This window comes from Jaculus jaculus, chromosome 1, assembly GCF_020740685.1.
Source record: "Jaculus jaculus isolate mJacJac1 chromosome 1, mJacJac1.mat.Y.cur, whole genome shotgun sequence".
NCBI lineage: Eukaryota > Metazoa > Chordata > Mammalia > Rodentia > Dipodidae > Jaculus > Jaculus jaculus.
This window is the reverse complement of record NC_059102.1, coordinates 95,615,107-95,638,710: the sequence shown is the minus strand read 5'-3', so window position 1 is coordinate 95,638,710 and position 23,604 is coordinate 95,615,107. Positions and strand designations below refer to the sequence as shown.

Sequence of the window (23,604 nt, the reverse complement as noted above, 5' to 3'; positions counted from 1 at the left end):
GGCAGAGTGCTTAGTATATATTTTCTTTCATTGCTTAATGGAATACAAAATTTTTTGTTGGTTACATTTTTGTTATACTAGAAGAAAAGATACTTGATTTAGTCTTTAGGCAGTTTGATGTTTCCTTGAAACATGCTTATTTGAACACAGGTATTAAAATAAGTAATGTAACCTCACTGTATATAATATGATCAAAGTCAGTAAAGGTAAAGCAGCTATTACATTTTACTTAGACTCTTACACATTAGTGTTCTTCACATGAAAATGATTCTCATTAGAGAGGCATGCAAATAACCCATAAAACATGTACATAAGGTTCTGCTTTAGTTATGTTCAGATCTTGCTGTTAAAAAAACATATCCAGTTGGCTTGAACAGCTTCATTTGAGCTATTGAATTCCTGAGTTGGTGAGTGCTAAACAGTTTTTCTTGTTAAAATTTTTGTTGTGAATTTTAGTGCATCAACATACTGTATTTGATCGTATTCCTTTCCCGTTGCCCTGCTTGTCCACTCTTACTCTGCTGAGCACCCTCTTCTTTTCAAGGCCTCTTTCTCTTCTGATGGCTCATTCTTTTTGTCTTTATCCTCTGTTTCAAATGTTAATGGCCTCAGCATTGTGCAAGTCTTGTGGCGGGAACAACAACCACTGAGACGTTATGAATGCACTGGCCAATAGGTTTCTTTTAGGATTACTTTGTTGGGAGTATATTTTAGTGCTGGAGTACCAGCCTTGCTTGTGCAAGGTTCTAGGTTTAATCCCCACATCACAAAAACAAACAAACAAAAACGTTACTAAGAGCTTCAAGAAGTTTAAAGACAGGCTCTAATAAGAGAAAGGTATCTTATCAGTGATTAAGCTGTGTGATGGAAGCTTTTTTTAACCAGTGAGATCCATGGTCAATAAAGTGTAATTATCATGTACCTAGAAATATAGGAAGAAAATACATAGCAAAAAGGTATATTTTAAGTACTTAGGTATGTGAGTATGCATCAGTTTATAATAAAATATATATATTGATGTGATTGTGAGTGCTTTTAAATGTTTTCACCAGTAGATTGACGGACTGTGGACTAACATAAAGAATTGCAGGGAGTAGAGAATGGAGATATGTTGGAAATTTTAGTGAGGCAGTTTTTAGTCTCGAAAAGTTCTAGATTCTATTGATTGGCATTGTGGCTAAATAAGGTATTTGTTGTATATGTGAAAATAGAATAGATTTTAAATGTTCCACAAAAATTAAGTAAGTATGGTGGTGGAGATGTTGATTGGCTTAACTTAATCATTTTAGAATTCATAGATATATCAAAATTTCACATTATATACTATAAATATTTAATTTTTACCTGTTGGCCCTACCTCAAAATGGAGGAAAAATGATTGATGGTGATGTAATTTTGGTTTCTCAAAGTTTTTTTCTGTTTTGGTTTTTTGAGGCAGGGTCTCACTGTAGCCCCAGGCTGACTTGGAACTCACACTACAGCCCAGAATATACTTGAATTCATGGCAATCCTTCTTCCTTAGCTTCCCTAGTGCTGAGTAAAAGGTGTGAACCATCCTATCTCATCATTTCTGAAAAAAATTTGAATTATAGAGGATTTGCCATAATTTAGCAAAGGAATTTAATATAAAACCATATAACATCATTAGATTCTAAGGTGAGAGAGAGATGAAATTACTAATTCTTGCTCTTATCATTGTTGAATAGTGTCTTGCTGCACTGGGAGATGCTGACATGGTTAGTGGACTAGAACCAGAGATTACCAAGTGAATTTGCAGTAAGAAAGGCATTGGGCTGAGTGAGCTGTGCATGCTCACAACCTTAGCACTGGAGGTTAAGGTGGAGGGTCACAGATTCCAGACCACCTGGGCTACCTAGAAGAATAGGCCTGAATGCAGAGTGAAGAGAGTATGGAAAGTCCTAAGATAGATGCCATCAGAGACTTTACTTGCTCTGTTGAGGAAGAGACAGATCATTTACTACAAAGCGGCTTATACAGACCCAGACCTTATTGTTTATGTAGAAATCTCTGGATTCCTAAATGAACTCTCTTGACTCCATTGAAGACCTAAACTGCAGGTGTGAGTGTTAGAGAGCTGTGGGAAGCTGATAAGCAAGATCTACAAAGTGGTTTGGAGTTGAAAGCACAGATACATACATGTTTTGTTTTTCAACGCTTGTGTGAGTTCCTTTTCTTCAGAGTGTATGGCTTGTCTCAGTAACTGGCGTTAACAAATGAACAGTCATGGAATGCAGATTCAGAATAGGAGCTAAACTTCTTCATGGGTTTTTAAAAACTTGTTCTGAGGAGATGTTGAAGTAAGAGATGCTGAAGTAAGAGTAATTGTAGCATAGATATGGGCTACACAGTGAGACTGTCTCAACAAAAGAAAAGGAAAAAAAATTAAATTCTTTCTTCACTTCTTTGATCCATTTATTTATTTTTATTTTAAAACTTTTTTTTTCCCTCAAGGTAGGGTCTCACTCTAGCTCAGGCTGACCTGTAATTCACTGTGTCATCTCAAGGTAGCCTTGAACTCACGGTGATCCTCCTACCTCTGCCTCCCAAGTGCTGGGATTAAAGGCGTGCACCACCATGCTGGCTAGAACTTGTTATTGACAAGCTCCATACACATACACAAATGTTTTGTTCATAATTCCTTCCTGGCACTCCCTTTGTTGTTTGAACAAAAATGTTGTTACCAGAAATGAACCAAACAGAATCCTTCCCACTTAAAATTTTAAAATTGTTTTATTTATTTATTTATTAGAGATAGAGGGATGGATGGATGGAGGGAGGGAGGGAGGGAGGGAGGGGGAGAGAGAGAGAGAGAGAGAGAGAGAGAGAGAGAGAGAGAGAGAGAGAGGGAGGGAGGGAGGGAGGGAGGGAGGGAGGGAGGGAGGATGGTGTGCCAGGGCCTGAAGGCACTACAAATGGACTCCAGATGCATGTGCAATGATATGTGTCTGGCTTATGTGGGGTCTGGAGAGTTGAACATGGGTCCTTAGGCTTCACGGGCAAGCACCTTAACTGCTAAGGCAGCTCGCCAGCCTACCTTTGTACTTTTTCATTTACCTCTTGTCTATGGGTAGCACTTGAATGAAAGGGTGAAAAATTACATGTTGTAAGATTGATTAGTCTATATATTTTTTGTATCTTTTGAAATGTTGGACTTTTCTATTCTAAATAAGTAGGCAAGAATTTTAGATGCATTATAACCCATGCTTTTTCTTTTGGAGTCAGTCTTAGTTTGGTCTTGAACTTGGAGTCCTCCTGCTTTAGTATCTCTGAGTGCTGCTATTATACCACCACATCTGGCTTGTTTGTCTTATTGAGAATGAAAGTTCAAGAGATTGATTCTTTATATTGAGAGAAATATTTAAGTTGTATCTATTTTTTGTGTGTAGCGTGATGTGTGTGGTACATGCACATGAATGTGCTAATATGGCCCTCCATGCATGTGCCTGCAGCAGCCAGAGGAGAATGTTGGTTGCTCCTTCATCACTTACCTGCATGTTTTTCCATATGAAATCTGTTACTGATTGTGGAGTTTGCCATTCTAGAGTCTTAGTGATTCTCTGGTCTCCGTGTCCCATAGAACTGTGGTTACAGATGTGCATGGTCATACTTAGCTGTTTACATAGGTTCTGGAGATTGGAACTCAGGTGGTTTGGGGCCTCTCTCAAGCCTTCATACTTTTTTGGGAAGTGTATTTAAGGCTGAACCATTTCTCCAGCCTGAGTTATGCCCATTTGAAGCATTCTAATCTATGATACATTTCATAGGACTAAAGACACACTTTAAGGCAATTATTTCAAAGGTTACAGGTAATTGTGTCCCATTTAGGAAACTAAATTAAATGATAGCCCACCTCAGCTTTCTGAGTAGCTGGAATGATTAAGTGTATACTACTAACCCTACTTCCTGGCTTGTACTCATTGGTACTTCTGAGCCCTTTGGCTTACTTCTGAATTATACTTCTTCAAAATTTGGAGCTGATTTCTGTATCCAACAAACTGTTTTGTGCTAGGCACTAGGAATAGAAAGATAAAATTGTCTCTAGCCTGGAAAGAACTTTGAATAAAGAAAAACTAGTGTGTGTTTGTTGTATTCATTTATATCTAAAATCACATACCTCCTTTTTTTCTAAAGAATGTTTATTATTATTATTAACAAGATGCTTTGTATGGGTACATTATGTGTTGGTAGCCTCTTTTTCCTTGTCCCTGCCCCCATCCCGTTGGGACCCTCCTCAGCACAGTTGTAGGTATTCCCTATGGGGTTGTGCTTTATGTCTTATGGGAACCGTAGTCAGTTACTTTTGGAGGGGGGAAGGGAATGCCTCTGGGCATGATATCTCAGCCTGTAGCTCTTACAGTCTTTCCACCCCCTCTTTGCAAAATTCCTTGAGCCATTGGGGGTGACTTTTAAGTCTATTTCAGTGATAAGTTCTTAGGAGCCTCTGTCTGTTTTGGTAGGTATTGAGTGTCCTTGGGGTCTGTCTCCCACACCCTGGAGCTGATTAGCAGGAACAGCATGGAAGCAGCACACTTACTCATCTCCCCAATTCCTCTGTGGATTCAGTTGTGGCTTGGCTGAAGTTCTAGGGGTAGTTTGATCTCCTCTGGTCTCACTTCCCTCAGTACCAGGGAACTGGGAGGAGCCAGTGAACAGGGATCTGGTGCTGCATACACCTTAAGGCACAGGGTCCCTCCTTTCTTTTCTACTAAGGTACATGAACTCTATATTGCCAAGATCAGTGCTTCTATTTGTATATAAGCCCCATTCTTTTGATAGCTATAGTTTTTCATCATTCTGTCACATCATTCTCCCTTTCTTGGGAACTGGTCTCATCAGGTGTGTCACTGGTTACTACTAGTCCCTGTCTTGACCTCCCAGTTTCATTTGAGCCCATGGTTATTTTCCCTTTCTCTAAACTGTCTTCAATCTGCCTCCTCAGGCCTCTGTGTTATGTTCCCCTCTTCCTTCTTTGCAAGGGCCAGTGCCTAAGTGTTCCCTAGGAGGTGATCATATGTAGTTCTGAGTGATAGCTACTAATTTCTACAATTTAGACCTTTTTGCCTCATTAACACAGGATCTTGCTGTATAGCCCTGGGTGTCCTTGAACTCACCACAGTCCTGCCTCAGACTCCTGAGCGCTGGCATTATAGGCATGTACCACTTTCTTGGCTCAGTCTAGGCTTCTGCCACTTGCATATCCAGCTTCCTTACTATATGTCCCATTAGCTTAGTATGTCCCACAGTAAACTCTAGATCTTGTTCTCTCCATTGCTCTTCCTAAAACAAATTAACAGTAGTCGTCTCCATCTCAGTAAGTAGCAGTCACATTCTTGGGAGTATCTATGCCAGGTACCTGGAGACTTGTTTTCATTCCTTTTTTGCTCTATTAACTTTGTCCAAAATTCAACCATTTTGCACCTCTCCTTAGGCATATTGTTCTGGCTTTCATTCTTAGCACACCATGGTCCCATGCTCCCTATATTCTCTTCTATGCAGCAGTCTGGGTGATTAAAATGTAAGAATGGCTACATTATTGTTCTTATCAAGCATTCTAATAGCTTCTCAGCCCCAAAGAAAGACAAAGTCTGTGGACCTTCTTCCCTTGTGTCCATGCACATGGGCATGTTCTGCAGTTCTCCTTGTGCCTCCTGCTGTCTTTCAGCACTCCTGTTCTGCACTGCTGGTGTTCTTTCTCCAAGTCATCACATGGTCCTTCACACACTACTTATGTCCTCATCACGTTACCTGAGCTGCTAAACTAGTTAGTACTTTCTGTACTTTTTCCAGACTCATCGACCTAATACACCTAGACTTTGGGAGTTGGTGTTATGTTTACTATGCTGTGGTTTTGTAGAAGTCATCTTTGTTTGACAAGCAGATGTCTACTGTCTACCTGTGTCGTTTATAGCATATCTCAGAATGCAAATGGAAATCTATCAATTGTAACTGAGTTTTAATCTTGTGACTTAAGTGTCTGTATCTGAGTCTTCAACTCATTTATGCCAGTAGTAAACTCTTACTTAGATAAAACCAAACAGCCTCTGTTGCTCTACTTCACTCATTCTTCTCTCTGTAGAGCTGGTTATCATCAATTTTCCTCCACTTACCACTGTTGCTTTTTGGTTTACTTTGGTGTTAACACTGTCCAGTTATCAATACTTGTTTCTACTTTGACAAACATGTAGAGGTACCTAAGAGTTTGTTTGCTGTGCTCCCTTTCCTCCCTAAGGAGCTCTGGTAGTGTACTTCTGTCTGTGGACTTCTGACTGTCTCCTTTAAATACAGAGCTTCATTAGACAAAAGGTTTTGTCTTAGGTTCCATTATGTTTTCAGTGCTAGTCCATAGGAAGTGAACTTAGTAAGTAAATAATAATATTATATTTAAAATTATTATTTTGGCCCAACATGGGGGCACACACCATTAATCTCAGTACTTGGGATGCCAAGGTGGGTGGGAGGATTGCTGTGAGTTTGAGGTCAGCCTGGGCTAGAGTGAGACCGTACCTCAAAAAACCAAAAAAAAAAAAATATTATTTTGTACCTGTGCATATGTTTGGGAGTGCATATGTGTGTGCAAGAGTGTATGCATGCATGTATATGTGCATGTGTGTGGAAGTTGAAGGACAGCCTTGGTGTTGTTCCTCAGGCACTATCCACCTTTTTTGAAAGAGGATCTTTTATTGGCCGGGAGGTTGCCACGTAGTCTAAACTGGCTAGCCAGTGAGGCCCTAGGATCTGCCTGTTTCGCCATTGCTGGGAATATACCTTTGTGCTACCATGCCTGCTGTTTTTCTACATTGGTTCTTGTCACTGAACTCAGGATCCTCATGCACTTTATCTACTGAGCTGTCTAAGCAGCCAAATAAGTGAGTTATTTTAAAAAGAATAAGGATGGATGGATGGAGTTAGTCAGATGGATGGAAGAATCATTCTTTCTATTCTACTCTGTTCAGCACATGTATTACTAGTAATAGAGATGATGGAGGCCACACAGTGTAGTATACAGTAGTGCTGACTTATTTCTCTGTGGTGACTGAGATGTCTGCTCTGAGTTTGTCTGTCTGGTCTTTCCAGAACTAAGTCATTAATTTTATGACTCCCTTTGTCTTGAGCTTTGTTTTTGTTACCTGTATAGATTCATACCCATCTTCTGTGCTTTTTAAACAAATTTATTTATTTGCAAGAGGATGGAGGGAGGGAAATATCAGTGCACCAGGGCCTCTTGTTGCAGCAAACAAAACTCTATATGTGTGTGCCACTTTTTGTGTTTGGCTTTATGTGGATTGAACTTGAACCCTGGCCACCATCTCTGCAGATCCCCAGTCTTCTATGTTAATCAATGATCATGGCTTTATTTTTTTTTTTAATTTTTTAAAAATTTTTATTAGCATTTTTTAAAATCCCATGGTAATTCCCCCCCCCAACTTTCCCCTTTGAAATTCCATTCTCCATCATATTACCTCCCCATCACAATCACTTTATTTTATTTTATTTTGAGAGAGGAAGAGTGAGAGAGAGAGAGGGAGAAAGAGAAAGAGAGAGAATATGGTGCTCCAGGGCCTGAGCCATTGTAGTCAAACTCCAGATACTTGTGCCACCTAGTGGGCATATGTGACCTTGTGCTTGCTTCACCTTTGTGCATCTGGCTTACTTGGAATCTGGAGAGTTGAACATGGGTAACTCCCAAAGTCTAGGTGTATTAGGTCGATGAGTCTGCTTAGACTTTGCAGTCAAGCACCTTAACCTCTTAGCCATCTCTCCAGCCCCATGGCCTCTTTTTAAAATGTGCTTATGATCTCAGTGTGATGGTGCACACCTTTAATTCCAGCACTCTGAGGCTGAGGTAGGAAAATTTCAGTGAATTCAAAGCCAACCTGGACTACAGAATGAGTTCTAGGTTGGCTATTGTGGGAGTGAGGCCCTGTCTCAAAAAGCAAACAAACAAGAAAATGTGCTTATGACAGTCATTCTTCTATAGCTGCATTTCTCTGGATATTTCCTTATTTGGATAATTAATATTTTCAAGAGTTTGATGGTAGAACATCATTTTATACTCTTTTTTTAAAAATTTAATTTATTAGTTTTTTTTTTTTTTCAGCAAATACAGGCAGTTTGGTACCATTGTTTAAGCTCATCTATGATCTACCCCCTCCCATTGGACCCTCCTTGTTGATGTAAATGGGTTGTGCATTGTGGAGTTAGCCCACAGTCATTGGTATGATAAATGTCTCTGCAGATCATGACCCAACATGTGACTCTGACATTCTTTCTGCCCCCTCTTCTGCAAAATTTCCCTGAGCCATGTTGGGTTCATTTTTGGTCTGCTTCAGTGCTGAGGTGTTGGGTGCCTCTGAGGCTCTGGCTCTCTGATTTGGTAGGAGTTGATTTTTCTCTGCGTTGGTCTCCTTCCCCTTTGTGCTGGTATCCAGTTCACAGGAAAACATCACCCTTGTTTGTTTCGCCAATTGTCCTTAGTTTCAGTCGGGCCCCTTTTGAGGTATGTTGGGGCAGCTCTCTCCTTAGGATCTGCATCTATCTGAAAAAGAGAAGCAGATTCTCCAATGGAGGGTAAGTTAGCACCCGGAAAATTGAGATAACACTTACTTTTTTGATAGAGAGTTTGATAGGTGTAGGCCCTCTTGTACCCCATGATTGATGGTAGCTTGATATTGGGGAGTGTGCTTGTGTTTGGGTATGGTTCTGACTTGTTTCCCAGCTCCAGCTATGGGTCTCCTACCACTGAGGGGATCAGTTAGCCAAATCAAGAGCAGTTGGTTCCCCACCATGGCTGTGTGCCACTATTGAACTTGTGTGGGCATCACATCAGGTTATTTGTTGCTAATTAGGTTAGACAATGAGTTGCTTGGACAGATATTGGTCATTTCCCCCAGTCGCCCATGTAGCACCTTCTGGCACTAGACACGCTGACTGTCTGGGGACTGACTCTCTCCTGGCTTCCAGCCATGCCATTCCATTTTACGTGTCAGCTGCGTATGGAGTCTTCAGCAATAGGGTCTTACCACTGGCCTTTGGTGGGTCATCAAGTACTCTGACAGAAGTCTGTCATTGTTTTGGGAAACCTAACTGTCCTTTCCCATCTGAAAAACAAAGCTAAAGAAAATAAAAATCCTCAGGGCACTTTTGATTTCTACCTTCACTGTGATAAACTCTAAGGTTATGTAGTTCTTTAGTTCCCTCCCTCCAGGTTCCCACTGTTAATTAAGGTGAAACTGACAGTTTTCATTTTTCCCCCTAGTCCTTCAATCAAAATGTTCTCAGTTTAGGGAAGGATTTGTGCATGTTTAGTGAAAAAATGCAGTTTTCACTTCTGATGATGGCAGATGCTATAGAAATATATAGCAGGTACCTTTATGTTGTTTGAAATTTGGAGTCAAGTCTCTTTTTGAGCTTACAACTAAGCAAAAGCAATGCTGTAGGAAGCATACTTATTTGTGAATTAGTGAGGTAGAGCACTGTTCCTTGGGTTGATGTGGAACTTGAGATATTACTAACAAGGAATATTCAAGTGTATGACTCCTGAACAGGTAAGTTCCATAGATCAGTGGGAGTGTTGGTCTTGATTCTGTACTCCAGTACTTAAAAGTACAAGTACTGAAATACCTTTTCTTCTTTTGTTCTCTTGGATGCGTTTTCATATAATTCAAGGTGTTTTTTAAACTCTTTTAAAAATATTTAATTTTTTTATTTGAGAGAGAAAGAGGTGGGAGGCAAGGGAGAGAATGAGCCCATCAGGGTCTCCAGCCACTACAAATGAACTCCAGATACATGCATCGCCTTAGGCAACTGGCTCATGTGGATACTAGGAAATCTAACTTGGGTCCTTACTTCTTAGACAAGCACCTTAACTGCTAAGCCATCTCTAGCCCTAATCCAAGGTTTTGATATCAAACACTTACTATATTAGAACCTTATTTAATCAAATGGCAGGAGAAACAACTTTTTACAGGTTATCTTTCTGTACACTAGAAGGAAGATCATAGTGAGGGAGCTCTCCGTTTTGTCAGGTTGGGCATGGGATCAGGTCCAAGATAAAGTACTTACTTATCTGATCTGTTGCATGAGAGTTGCAGGAGGGGACCCCTTGCTTTTTATCCTGGAGTAGGGATGTCTTCAGGGATAACACCTGTGGAAGCTCCCTTTCACTTAATCTCACCTGAATCTGGATCTAGCACATTGCCTTCATTCATTATCCCTTACCCTTGCTCAGACTTTCCTCCTTGTTAATACCACCTTCTTAGTGTCTCCTTATTCTTTTTTTTTTTGAGTATGGTTTCACTCTAGCTCAGGCTGACCTGGAATTCACTATGTAGTCTCAGGCTGGCCTCAAACTCATGGCGATCCTCCTACCTCTGCTTCTGAAGTGCTGGGATTAAAGGCGTGCACTACCGCGCCCAGTGTCTCCTTATTCTTAAAGACCTGTCCCATATCATTCATTTGTGAAGGTTTCCTAACCTTTCCCTGGTGCATTGAACACTGTAATTTTCTTATACTTTCTGTCATATAGACAGGCACTTAAAAACATTGTGTCTATAAAGATAGCTATGTGAACAGATTGTGTCTTTCCCATCTCCCCACCTTGCTATACTGGGATTGAACCCAGGGCCTCATGCATACTAGGCCAGTGCTCTGCAACTGAGTTATTTCCTCAGCCCAGATTACGTCTTAATCACGCCACACATGTTTTGTCACTCTTCTTGCAGCATTTTCAAGGCCTGCCTTTTCTGTGGCCTTTGCATCATAGCTATGGTATGTGTAATAGACACAGAGTATTTTATTGATTTTCAGAGTAATGCATGAAAGAGTTAGTTAATAGATTCTTAAAAGTTAGGTCTAGGAAGATCCAGAGGCATTGCCCCCCCCCCCCCAATTTACAATGACTGATGGCTACTCTCACAACTCATAACTCATAACTCATGACCCCTTGGTGAATACCAGCAGTCCCACTGAGGAGGGCCCTCAATGGGAGCAAGGAGAGAAACGATGGTACCAACACATGATATGTCCATACAAAGTTTCTGCTTAATAAAAAATAAAATAAAGCCAGGTGTGGTGGTGCATGTCTTTAATCCCAGCGCTTGGGTGGGAGGCAGAGGTAGGGATCACCATGAGTTCAAGAACACCCTGAGACTACATTCCAGGTCAGTTTGGACTACAGCAAGACCCTGCCATCAAATACCAAAAACCGAAAACCAACCAACCAACCAACCAAAAAAACAAACAAAAAGTTACGCATTGGCTAGAGGGTAATGGCTTAGCATGAGGCACTTACCTGCAAAGCTTAAGGACCCATGTTTGACTCTTTAGGTCCACGTAGGCCAGGTATGCAAGATTCCAGAAGGTAGCACATGTGTCTGGAGTTCAATTGCAATCACTGGAGATGCTAGTCAGCCAATTCAATGCCTCCTATAAAAAAAATACCAAAAAAAAAAAAAAAAAAGCCAAACAGTGAGGTAAGATAACTTGACCTTTTGAATAACCACCTCTATAATTGCTGGGCAGGGATATTTGCTTGAGGTTTTCCCACATCCTCATTTAATTTCTTAGCCTTCCAAATGCATTTATTACTTATTTTAAAGTAATTCTCAGCATCTTCAGGTTATGTGCAGGTATTTTAGTATACATGGTCCCCAACCATCTCTAACCACATAGAAACAATGGTTTTACTTATGATATTTCACTTTAAAATAGTATACAAAAATGTGTGCACAAAAGTGCTATATACTCAGTAGAAACCATACTTTGAATTCTGAAGTTTGATCTTTCTCAGGGCTAGAAAAATGCAGTATAATTTTGTGATGCTCCGCCCTTGGCCAGTCCTCAGGATGAGACCTTCACTGAGACGTGATGCTCTGTACTTGGCCAGTCCTCAGGATGAGACCTTCACTTAGATGTGATGCTCTGCACTTGGCCAGTCCTCAGGATGAGACCTTCACTGAGATGTGATGCTCTGCTCTAGGCCAGTCCTCAGGATGAGACCTTCACTGAGATGTGATGCTTTGCACTTGTCTAGCCCTTAGGATTAGACCATTTTATGTTTTTTTTTTTTGTTTTAATGTATCATTTTTTCCTACTTATTTTCTCTTTTCCACTGTGTCTTGTCATGCTTTTGACTTAGTCTGTCACTTTATTGAAGTCCCTTCCTAACTGTTGTCATATCAGATCACAGTGATCAGTCTGTGTGAGAGCTTCCCCTTGCCACTATATTCTTGACTTGCTGCTTTTTATCTGACACAGTAATGTATTTGGTGTCCTTCTCCTATGAGTTAAAGGTGAAGCAGGTGCTATTTGTTCACCATCATATCCTTTGTGCTAATAGCACTGTTTTGCACACAGAAAATATTTCATCAACTTGAGTTGATTATTAGGTTGATGTTGGATTTCACTCGTTCATACTAATCTCTTTGCCTCTGATATGTATTTAAATGATGTTTTCTTTCTCTTCAACTCATTTAATGATTGCTTTAGTATTCTCTTCCACCAACCATTGAATGTTGAATGTTTTCTTTCAATAACTGCATTGTTCTTTAGCTCTTTTCTATTGTATTCTACACTTGCTTATGGCTATAGTGATAGCTTCAATATCTGTTCAGATACTAAATAGACTTTCTCCCCCAAGAGTTTATCTTCTGATCCCTCAATTATTATTATTATTTTTTTGAAAGCACTGATAGCATTTAATGAATCTCCTTGGGTGGCTTCAAGCTATGAGGACACAGGTGCCCCCAACACCTATTATCTTCTCCTCAGCTGTTCTGCTGAAAAATTTGTCCTTCATGATGACAGGTTGCTCAGGGAGCTTTCCTTTCCCCAGAACTTTTTAGTAGCTTGATTGCATAACAGCGATTGGGCCAACTCAACTCTTATTTTTGGCAGCATTTACCCTGGACTGTTCACTGACCAGCGTCCACCATTTGTCAAGGTTGACAGTGGGGCACAGGCTCTGGTTCCTCTTTAAGTGGTAATGCCTCATACCAACTTTCCCAGTGTAACCTGGATGCTATTTGTGGAAGTTGATCCTGTGGTGATGCATGCTACCAGCATTACCCTGGCCTCCTGAGTGCTTCTGGTGATTGCCGATGTGACCGTGGCTCACATGGCCCTGAAGCTTCCAGGTCTTCCTCAGTTTGCATGGTGGTGGTTGAAAGGAAAGAGACCAATTATCTTATTTTTTAATTTTTTTTTTTCCCAAGATAGAATCTCATTCTAGCCCAGGCTGATGTGGAATTTACTATGTAGTCTCAGGGTGGCCTCTAACTCATGGTGATTCTCCTACTTCTGCCTTCCAAGTGCTGGGATTAAAGGTGTGTGCCACTATGCCCAGCTTCAATGCTTTTCTTTATTTATCTCATTTTTAAAAATTAACCTTCATGTTTTGCTGTTTGTTTTTATACATGTACAGAGTGTATTTTAATCATTTTGCACCCTTCCTCATTACCCTCTGTGATTCCTCTCCCACTTCCATTGATCTCCTTTCTCTTCCCAGTTTGTCCTATTTTACTCTCATGTCTTCCCACAGCCCCCTTGACTATCCGATTGAGTTTCATTGGATTCTTTCAGGAGTGGACACCCACCTTACGATAGCTTCTCCACTGGAAATCATTCATTTGTTATATCTGGGTTTTCATGCCAACTGGTTTGGGTTTAATAAATGTCTGTAACACTTCTTTCCTTGATAGTAAGTGGATACAGTAGCCTTTCAATAAGAGTGCAGAGTACTTGGACCTGTGGTAGGGAAGGTAATGAGAGGAAAGAGAGTTTAACTGGCTCAACCTTTTCTAATTTCATTTTAAATGTGCTGTTTGTTCCACAGCCAATTCTTTCCTTGTTTCCAAGACATAATTATACTGTGGTGTCTTCAGCTATGACTTTGGTCTGTTTTAATTTTACTATCAACTTGATCCTGTTTACATTTTATAAACCTCTTGCACCTTTTTATCTTGAGAGGGTATTGTTTCTTGTTAACTAATGCTATGATTTTTACCTTTTTTTTTTTTTGAGGCAGGGTCTCATTCTAGTGCAGTGAGCTAGAGCTCACTCAGTAGTATGAGGCTGGGCTTGAACTCACTGCGATGCTACCTCTACCTCTATGTCCCAAGTGCTGGGATTAAAGGAGCCCACCACCATGCCTGGGTTGATTTTACCTTCTTTAAAAAATCTTTTTACAAGTTTATATTTATATAAAAGTTTGAGGAAATTACACAAAACATTAGTAAGTTCATTCTTCTGTTTTCCTTTACTTTTACTCCCCTTCATATGTGTAATCACTGATAGTAATTAATGCTCAGTGTTTCTAAACATACTTTATTTATTGATTTATTATTTATTTATTGATAACTTCCATAAGTATAGACAATATACCATGACCACAATCCCCTCCCATTACCTTCTTTTTTCTCCCTTCCCAAATCCTTTTTCCACTGAATCTCTTCTTTCCAGTTAACTCTCTTCTATTTTGATGTCATCCTTTTTCTCCCCTCCTATTTTACAGGTCTTGTATAGGTAATTTCAACTACTTTTGTGTTTAATAGACAGTATTACAAGCATTCTTCCTTTTCCTTTGGCCCTTCTGTTCTTTCTGCCATCTCTTCTGCCCTGGTCCCTGAGCCTTGGAGGGTTTGATAACGATGTCTCATTTAGTGTGGAAGACTCCACTGTCACTTCTTCTCAGCACTTTGTTGAGTTTTAAGTCACCCTAGTGGACATTGCCATCTGAAAAGAGAAGCTTCTCTAACCAAAAGTGAGAGAAGCATTAATATATGGGCATACACATAAATTTAGAGGGCATTTTGGTGGGCATTGTTACATGCATTTAGCCAGACAGCAGTAGAAGTTTCCCCAATAGGGTTCTTATGACCTCTCCAATAATAGGATTTTGTTTAGGTTTTTAGTACCAGGCAGGAATTCCCTCCCATGGAGCGGGCCTCAAATCCAATCAGAGAGCAGTTGTTTTCTCCCACAACAGACATGCCACCATTGCATCAGTTGATACATTTGGCTTGGCTGGTCATCTGTAAAGCTTGTATGGTCTACACTGTTATTACTTTTCTCCCCCAGTAGGCTGCATAGATCTTTCTAGCATCATGACAGCTAGTTGACAGGGAGGAGGTTTACCGTCAGCTCCAGCTTGATTCTCAGTGACCTGCAGCCCAAGAACGTGATTTAGGCAATAGGGTCTTACATCTAGTTCTGTGGGTAACCAAAAGCCTCGGCAATAGCCTGTAATATTTTGGGGGCAGCAGGGGCCTCCCCAGCCAACTTTGCTGGAAGGTATTCCACCCCTGGCACTGAAATTTTTCCAGTAACAGTCTGGCTTCTGGATACAACATTATCCAGCTCCCCAAGATAAATCTGCTCACACTGTCTTCTCTCCCGTTTTTTTTTTTTTTTTCTCATTTTTATTTTTATTTATTTAGTTGAGAGCGACAGAGAGAAAGAAGCAGAGAGCAAGAGGGTGGGGGGAATGAATATGGGCATGCCAGGGCCTCCAGCCACTGTAAACAAACTGTAGACATGTGCACCCCCTTGTGCATCTGGCTAACGTGGGTCCTGGGGAATCAAGCTTTGAACCAGGGTCCTTAGGCTTCACAGGCAAGCACTTAACTGCTAAGCCATCTCTCCAGCTCCCCTTTTTTTTGAGGTGGGATCTCGCTTACATATCTATACATTCTTCTTAGGCCCTCCACGCTCCTTCCTCCTTCGTAACCCCTTTAAAACTTCCTGACCTTTAGTACCTCAATATTATTTTTAACAAAAATATGATTATTAACTCTTTAGCTTAACTTAAAACAGTTTTTTTTGGTTTTTCAAGGTAGGGTCTCGCTTTAGCCCAGGCTAACCTGGAATTCACTATGTAGTCTCAGGGTGGCATTGAACTCCTACTTCCTACCTCTGCCTCCCGAGTGCTGGGATTAAAGGCATGCACCACCATGCTGGCTACTTTTAAAAATATTTTCATTTGTTTGAGAGAGAGTGTGTATGTGTCTGCCAGAGCTTCTTGCTGCTGCAGAAGAACTCTAGGCATATACCACTTTGTGCCTCTGGCTTTATGTGGGTATCTGAGAATTGAACCTAGGCTGACAAGCTTTGCGAGCAAGTGCCTTCAACGTCTGAGTCTCTTCAACCCTCCAGTTTATCTTTTTACCTTACTCTATTTTTTGAGACAGGATTTCATGTTATAACACTGGCTGACCTCAAATGCAACACCTCCTTATCTCAGCTTCTCAAAGGCTGTGATCATGCATGCTACTACCATCCCTGGCTTATTTTAGGAATGTTTCCTTCTTGCTTTTATTTTTCCCCCAGAAAGATCAAAATCCTGTTTTTTTTTAACTAGTAAGTAAAAAATAGTACCTTTTAAATCTGCATTTTCTCAAAAAAATCTGCATTTTCTTAATTAAAAATTAGACTGGGCAATTTTTTCATGTATTTATTGGTCCTTTGTATTTATTTGGTGAAATATTTGATGTGTTTCTACCCTTTACTCATGTTTGGATTGTTTCCTAAGGTACATGCACAGTCTGTATATTCTTAAACTTTTCTTTTTTATATTTTGGTAACATTTACTCTAGTCTTTTCCTATCTTTGAAGTTTTAATTTCCTTTTTCTTTTTTGTAGCACTGAAGCTCCAACCTAGGACCTCACACATGCTAGGCTAGCATCTACCTCTGAGCTATATCCCCAGTCCTAAACATTTTTATTTCAATAACTCTCTTGAGTTCTTTTCTTTGTGGGTTTTCCATTTTGTGTTTTACTTAGGAAGGACTGATACCAGTAATTTTTGTGTGTTTGCTTTTATTTGATATATTGTTTTTAAAACTTTTAGGAAAAATCAATCTTATGACAATGTGTCAATAACTTTCTCATGGCTGGGAAAAAGTTCCCCACCAGAGGCAACTTATGGAAGGAAGGATATTCAGTTCTGTTTATAGTCTCAGAGACATCATGATAGGGAATGTACAACAAGAGCCAGAAGCTATTGTCACATAGGGACTGCAAGCCAGAGAGAGAATAGCTCTTGTGGCCAAGCTATAAGATCTCAAGGCCCATCCTTCAAGTCTGTTACTTCCTTAAGGTTCTGTTACCTTCTAGAACAGTGCCATCAGCTGGAGATTAAGTATTCAAACACATGAGTCTGTGTAGGAAATTTTATATCCAAGCATCACAGACATACACGCTCCCTTTTATTTATACCAGAGGTATCTTACTATATTTGTATTTTCATACACACATATACATGTATTACCTTTTTTTAAAAAAATTATTTATTTGAGAGTGACAGACAGAGAAATAAGGAGATAGAGATAGAGATAGATAGAGAGAGAGAGAGAGAGAGAGAGAGAGAGAGAGAGAGAGAATATGGGTGTGCCAGGGCCTCCAGCCACTGTAAATGAACTGCAGATGCGTGTACCCTCTTGTGCATCTGGCTAATGTGGGTCCTGGGGAATTGAGCCTTGAACTGGGGTCCTTAGGCTTCACAGGCAAGCGCTTAACTGCTAAGCCATCTCTCCAGCCCCACATGTATTACTTTTAAAGTCATGGAATATTATGAAGTGGTTTTTTTTTTTTTTAATATTTTATTTATTTATTTGAGAGTGACAGAGACAGAGAGAAAGACAGATAGAGGGAGAGAGAGAGAATGGGCGCGCCAGGGCTTCCAGCCTCTGCAAACGAACTCCAGATGCATGCGCCCCCTTGTGCATCTGGCTAACGTGGGACCTGGGGAACCGAGCCTCGAACCGGGGTCCTTAGGCTTCACAGGCGAGCGCTTAACCGCTAAGCCATCTCTCCAGCCCGGTTTTTGTTTTTTTGATGTAGGGTCTCACTGTAGCCCAGGCTGACCTGGAATTTACTATGTAGTCTCAGGGTGGCATTGAACTCACAGTGATCCTCCTACCTCTGCCTCCCCAGTGCTGGGATTAAAGGCATGCACCACCACGCCCGGCTTTGAAGTTTTTTTCCTTTTTGACCATACTTTTTTTTTTTTTTTTTTTTAAGAGTGCAAGGTTCTGGGTAGGTACCAAATATTTTGCTTTTATATTTCTGTCCCATGTTCCTAACTATGGCTCATTACCTAATATAAACAGATATTTCTGTGGGAAATCATCTATTTATTTCTCTGTGTTAGTGATGGACTTGAGCAGTGATGTATTCTTTTTGCTATTGAGATACTGAGTTTAAGTTGGTTGGTTTATTATATTAAAAATTCTTTACTGCTTGAGTTAATATGAATCCAGTTGGTATGACTAAAAGAAGATAGCAGGAAGATGACAGAGAGAGGGAGAGGAGGGAAGAAGAGGGAGATAAATGGTGACAGCATACTAACCAGAGGACAATGTAATAGAATGCATGTTGGCAGGCCTAGGGAGATGGCTCTACAGTTAAAGGTGTTTGCTCACCAAGTCCTGCTGGACTGGGCTCAGTTCTCCAGTACCCACGTAAGGCCAGATGCACAAAGTGGTTTATACATCTGGAGTTCATTTGCAGTGGCAGGAGACTGTCATATGCAGATGCTCTCTCTCGTAAATAAATAAATTAAATAAATAATAAATAAAAATAAAAGATAAAAAGAATGCATTGGCAAGAAGTTGACCATGGTATCAGCAGTAAGTGACAAATGTTCAGTACATCCTTGTACTCTTTATTTATTTTATTTTTTAATTTAATTTTATTTTTTTTTTTTGGTTTTTCGAGGTAGGGTCTCACTCTGGTCCAGGCTGACCTGGAATTAACTGTCATCTCAGGGTGGCCTTGAACTCATGGCAATCCTCCTACCTCTGCCTCCCAAGTGCTGGGATTAAAGGCGTGCACCACCACGCCCGGCTAAGCTTGTACTCTTTAATACTTTGTCTTGAAAGATCTTTGCATTTTGACTTTGTCTTCCTGTCATTATTGCCTAGCTAAACCCTTAAAAGAACTTTAATCCTTTCTCATAAGCAGTTACTCCATTCTTTCTTTATTTGTATTGCTTTTCTCTGAAGAGCCCTCAATGGAATATGTTTTAAAAGTTGCTCATCTTACTGGAGGAGCAGAAGTAATATAAGAAATGTGTATCATAGGCTCTTGTTTCTTTTGTGCATTCGTTAAAATTATTTTAATTATTCTGCTTCTCTGTGCCATTAGGAACTTGGGTCTAATTTTTTTTTCTTCTCTTCCCTGTACTATTTTTAAGTATTTCTTAGTTACAGTTAATAGTTTGAGTTTTATTCTTATTATGTTAATTGCATCTTTGATATTTTTGACTCATACTCATTTGTACTTTACTTTTCTTGGTGGATTTTAATAACCATGGTTTATATCATGCATATATCAAGCCTTTTTTGGCTTTGATCGTTAATAAAACTTGAATAATTAACTGGGCTTAAGAATGAGTGCCTTTGTAAGCTCAAACATGTAGTTGGTTTACAAATTGAGTTTTGACATTTTTACCATGAATCATGGTATGTATATGATTACTTCTAATTATTACTAAAAAATGAGTATAACTTTCTGAAAGTTAACTCTGAAGCTTTATTAAAGTAGTATTGGCTTGTCTGTTTTAGCTCTTCCTACTGATGAGATTTTATTTACAAGAATATAGTGTTCCTATTAGATTGATAATCTTACTCAGACTTTTAAGCCTGAGTGATAACTTGACTTTTATGGAATTCTTATTGTATTTTCCCCTAAAAGCATCACAGACAGACTTGTTTGTGCATACATATGCAGAATGGGGGGGGGCACAAAAGGATAGAAAGATCACAATGAACTGTTAAGGGCTTTGGGTAAGGCATTTGAGATGATATCTCTTCCTTAAAAAGAATGTATAAAGTTTACCTTTTCTACTTTGAGAGTCCTAGGAAAAAATCCCTACAATTTCCTCCTATGAACAAGAGTAAAGCATATTTGGAAATGTGTTCATATGTTTGCAAATGATGCTTTTAAAAAAGGTGAGTATTGATTAATTGTATTGAGATAATGAAAATTAAAAAATAGTGAAGAAGCTTAAAGTATTCTGATATCATGAAATAATCTGTCTTGTACAATTCATTTCTTATCAATTTTAAGGGATAAAATCCTTATATTAAAGCATTTTAATGTAAGTATGTAACAACCAAATTTTGACATTTATGGTGTCAATGGTGACATTCTTTGGTATATCACCATATAATAGACAGATGGAACGTACTAATACCTTCAGCAGAGTTGTATTACAGAGAACTGGCACCTTAATTTCAGGTAATTTTGCATATAAACAAAGAACACTATTTTTTAAAGCGATAGAATGCATGTACTATTGTTTATATAAAAACAAAGATATAAAGCACTGCCCATCTTTTGCTCACATAAAATTTTGAAGCATACCAGTAATAGAAAACAAAAGTGAAAATTAATTTCTTTTTTCCAGGTTTTTAATCCCTTGAAATATTGGGACCATGAATGTAAATATTTTGAACCTGAAGCTCTATTATTGCTGACTTTACAGAATACTTTACTATGTAAGCTCTGTACAGAGTGGCTCTTTAGCTGTGGCTACTTCTTATACATGCCTATATTAAACATCTTTTTTTTTTTTTTTTTTTTTTTTGTTTTTTTCGAGCTAGGGTCTCACTCTAGCCCAGGCTGACCTGGAATTAACTCTGTCATCTCAGGGTGGCCTTGAACTCATGGCAATCCTCCTACCTCTGCCTCCCGAGTGCTGGGATTAAAGGCGTGCACCACCACGCCTGACTTCTTTTAAACATCTTTTAAAAAGTAATCCAAATTAAGTGAAAGTTTATATCTTGGTACCATTTATCTAATAAAATGGTGTTTGAAAGCTATGAGTTCTTCTCAAGAATAAAATAAAATGAATATCATCCTCTAATTTGACTATGAAATTTTTACCCACAGGCTCACTTAGTTCCCAGCCAGTGACACTATTTTAAGAGATAATGGAGCCTCAGGAGTCAATGTCTAGTCATAGGTTGTATGTTACTAGAGGTATATCCCAGGGGATATCTTGTCCTTGGTCTTTGCCTGTCACTTTCTTCCCATTTGCCATGATGTGAACAGTTTCTGCTGCATACGCCCATTGCAATGATATTCTGCCTCACGACAAGCCTAGAAACAGGACATGGAGCAGGTGACCATGGACTGACTCCTCTGAAACTGTGAGCTAACATAAACCCTCCCTTATGTTGTTTCCATCAAGTGTTTGTCATAGTGTAAAAAGTAACTAAAAAAATTCACCCCAGTAGAGTAGTCACTATGGCTAAACTGATCCATGTGGTTCTAAGACCCTTGGAACTGGTATGCAGGAGGAATTTGGAAGGACTGGAGGTATGAGGTAGAGAAACCTTAGAATGCTATGCACAGAGCTTAACAGGCAATTCTGGGGCTGACTTGGAGTAGCATGCCAGTAGAAATTGGGACAGTAAAGACTATACTCATGAGGTATCATATGGGAAAAAGGACTCTGTTGAGAATTGAAATAGAGGTCATTCATGCTATCTTTTTTCTTTTTTCTGAGGTAGGGTCTCACTCTAGTCCAGGCTGACCTGGAACTTACTATGTATTCTCAGGGTGGCCTCAAACTCACAGCTATCCACCTACCTCTGCCTCCCAAGTGCTGGGATTAAAGGCGTGCTCCACCACGCCTGGCTTCATGCTACCTTTTGACAAAGTATTTATATTTTGTCTATGTCCTGAAACTGAGAACTAGTTTAAAGGCAATTGACTAATGAGTTTGGTGGAGGAGATTTCAGGACAGCATATAGTTCAGGTTGTGGTATACTTACTGCTGGCTGCTTTTCACCACCTTTATAGTGAGAATCAGAAGCAAAGGGTAAAATAGAAGAATTAGAAAAATGTAATCTAACCCCAAAAAGAGCAGTTTGAAAGTTGTAGACAGGAAGGTATGGTTGTTAAGAGATTAAGAAGAAACCAAGTACTTTGTAGCTGGACAATAGACACCTTCAAGGACATGTAGGAATTGTTGAGCTCTCCATCCATTACAGGTACCAATGTTGAGAACTTTAGATTTATTTAAAAGATTGTTGACAAGAGAGAACCAAGCAAGCAACAATGTGCCTTGCTTGCATAGGACTACCTAGGGAAGTGTTTTCTTGGGTTAAGCTTCCCAGGAACTCAGATCCCACTACCACTGTAGTTCAGGGGGCTTGGATACTGCTCAAACTGATGGTGGACCAATCAGCTACATCATGGTGGGATTGCAGCTGTGAAGAATGCAAGATTGTCAGTCAAGAAGGCTTCCACCAAGATTTCAAGGGAAGGCCAGGGAGGCCAGGTAATGTGTGGCAAGGTTAGGATTCTTACAGGCAGCCCCTGAGAAGGTGCATGAAGCTGTGAGGATAAAGCTGAAGACACAGTGGAGATCCCATTGTAATAGAGAGTCCAGGAATGTGGAATGTCTGCCAAGAATAGTTGCATGCTAATGATTGGACTACTGGAGACAGGGTGTGTGGATCTGCAAAGAGCAAGGCCAAAGGGTAGGGCATTTGAAACTTTTTAGAAGTCACACCATGATACTGTGTGCCCTGAATTCTGAGCCAACGAAGTGTGAGATTTAATATTTGCCCTGGTTTTGATCTTGCTTTGGTCTAGTTCTTCCTTATTAATCTCTTGTTGAAATGGAAATATTTTCTCTGTGCTATTATATCTTGAGTGTATGTAACCTGTTTTTATTTTATAGAGGATCATAGCTAAGAACTTGCTGTGAAACTCAGAAGAGACTTTAAACTTTTGAATGATATCAAAACTGTTAAGATTTTGGGGACTCTTGGATATAGACCTTTGGGAACGCAGAGGAGCATGTTAAGTCTTGGACATAAATTGTCTCCAATAGGCTCATGTTGTGTGTATGTAGTCCCTAGCTTGTGATGCTGTTTCAGGAGGTTTGGGGAACTGTAGAAGGCAGTATCTGGCCATGGGAGGTACTTTGCTAATGTGTGCCAGTAAGGGTATCTTGTTCCTGGCTGCTGTCTATTTCTGTTTCTTTCTAATTCCTGACCACCATGATGTGAACACCTCGGTCACATACTTCCACTGCCACAATGTTCTGTCTCACAGCAGGCCCAGAAACATGGAGCCAAATGACCATGGACTGAACCCTCTGGAACTGTGAGCCAAAATAAATCTTTTCCTCTCTTAAGTTGTTTCTGTCACACAGTTTTGTCACAGCAACACAAAGTAATGAATACAACACAATCTATAGTCTCTCTCTTTAAGAGATTATTGATATATACTCCTGCATATCTTTATATTCATTAGGTGGAGTTATAAGCCATTGGTGTATGACAGTGACATTCAGCTAGATTTGCCTTGTTTGCCTTCCAAATATACTGGTATAGATCTTCACTTATTTAATGAAACCTCCTCTAATTTTTGTCATCTTTTAAATATTTACTTAAATCTACATTCAAAGAAAATTAATCTCATATAAGTATGATTACCATTTTAGACATTGATACCTATACCCAAAGTAATAATTACACATAAATTGGAGTATTATGAACATGTTATGAAGTGTTATGAAGACATTATGAAGATAGGTCTTTTCTGTTTCTTAAAAAAAGTGTTACTAAA

At 39.6% G+C, this 23,604-nt stretch overlaps 1 protein-coding gene and 1 pseudogene across 1 annotated transcript in view; one reads left to right on the top strand and one right to left on the bottom strand.

The window, feature by feature from the left end:
* Positions 1-23,604, top strand: part of Caap1 (caspase activity and apoptosis inhibitor 1) — a 61,031-nt gene that overhangs the window by 33,883 nt on the left and 3,544 nt on the right. The gene's annotated exons all lie outside the window — the stretch shown is intronic.
* LOC105944002 lies at positions 12,740-13,586 on the bottom strand (annotated as a pseudogene).